Raw genomic sequence first — 1,638 nt, forward strand, 5'->3', positions numbered from 1 at the left:
TCGTAGTAGATAACTCACTGAAAATGTCGAGACAGTGTGCGACTGCAATGAAAAAGGCCAATGCTATACTGGGGATTGTTAGGAAGGGAACTGAAAACAAATCAGCCAGTATCATAATGCCCCTGTATAAATCAATGGTGTGACCTCATTTGGAATACTGTGTGCAGTTCTGGTCACCACACTTCAAAAAGGATATTATAGCATTAGAAAAAGTGCAGAAAAGAGCAACTTGAGTGATAAAAGGGTTGGAACACTTTCCCTGTGAGAAAAGTTTAAAGTGCTTGGGGCTCTTTAGCTTGGAAAAACAATGGTTGAGGGGTGACATGATCGAGGTTTATAAGATTATGCATGTGATAGAGCAGGTCGAGAAAGAAGCACTTTTCTCCCTTTCTCCCTCACAATATAAGAACTTGTGGGCAATCGAAATTGCTGAGCGGTCAGGTTAGAACAGATAAAGGGAAGTCCTTCTTCACCCAAAGAGTGATTAACACTTGGAATTCACTACCACAGGAGGTGGCAGCGGCTACAAGCATGGACGGCTTCAAGAGGGAATTAGATAAACATATGGAGCAGAGGTCCATCAGTGGCCATTAGCCACCAGGTACAGATAGGAACTCTGGGGCAAGTGATGCTCTGTATTCTTGGTGCTTGGGGAGCAGCAACAGTGGGAGGGCTTCTAGTGTTCTGGCCCCACTGCTGGACCTCCTGATGGCACCTGGTATTTTTGGCCACTGTGTGACAGAGTGTTGGACTGGATGGGCCATTGGCCTGATCCAACTCTTATGTTCTCTTATGTTCTTATGTTCCTTTGGAGTGAGTCAATTTCTTTTAGGGTTAAGGATGCTGGGCCCGAGTCTCACTCACCTTCATCTGCTCCCTGACTGGCTGTTTCAGAAAGGGTAAAGTTAGCTGCCCTTTCCCCTCCTGGGCCCTGCACATTCCACAGAGGCCCCCAGGAACTTTGTTGTGTGCTGCTTCCGGCCCTGGAAGTCTGTAGAGTGAGGCTGTGAGCAGGGTGAGCTGTGGCGTCCCTGCTGCCTGGGAGAGGGCGGGGCAGGATCTGGGTTTCCACTCACACTGAAAGCAGAGTCAACCTCATGGAAATGTGTCTCTTGATGACCCAGGAAGGAATTCCGATAGAGCAGCTTTTCACTTGGCTCTTGAGCTGCTTGACAATTTCCTGGAGCATTGGCCTGCTTCACTGCAGCATCAGCAGGCAGTGCGAGGCTCCTTAAAAAGGGTGGAGGGGCTCGAGGGCGGAGCACCATCCAGAGCTATCAAGAGCGGCAGGTATCAAGAGCGGCAGAGTGGCAGTCGGCAGCCCTCTGTGGCACCACCAGCTGACCCAAACGTCAACCCAGCCAGCTGGCAGTGGAGGGAGGAGCCACATTACGACCCCAAGCCTTCCCAAGTGGGGCATAGAGCTGGAAGGAACCTCAAGGGTCCGACCCTTGCTCAACACAGGAAATTCCCCCCCTGTGACCCCTGCTGTATGCCCAGAGGAAGGGGGGAAACCTCCAGGATCCCCGGCCCATCTGTCCTGGGGGCAATTCCTTCCTGACCCCAAAATGGCGATCGGTATTACCCTGGGCATGGAAGAATGGGCCGGGAAAGCTGAGCTGGAGACTCCAGTTTGGC

This window comes from Gekko japonicus, unplaced genomic scaffold (genome assembly GCF_001447785.1).
Source record: "Gekko japonicus isolate JY-2015 unplaced genomic scaffold, Gekko_japonicus_V1.1 scaffold6576, whole genome shotgun sequence".
In the NCBI taxonomy this organism is placed as follows: domain Eukaryota; kingdom Metazoa; phylum Chordata; class Lepidosauria; order Squamata; family Gekkonidae; genus Gekko; species Gekko japonicus.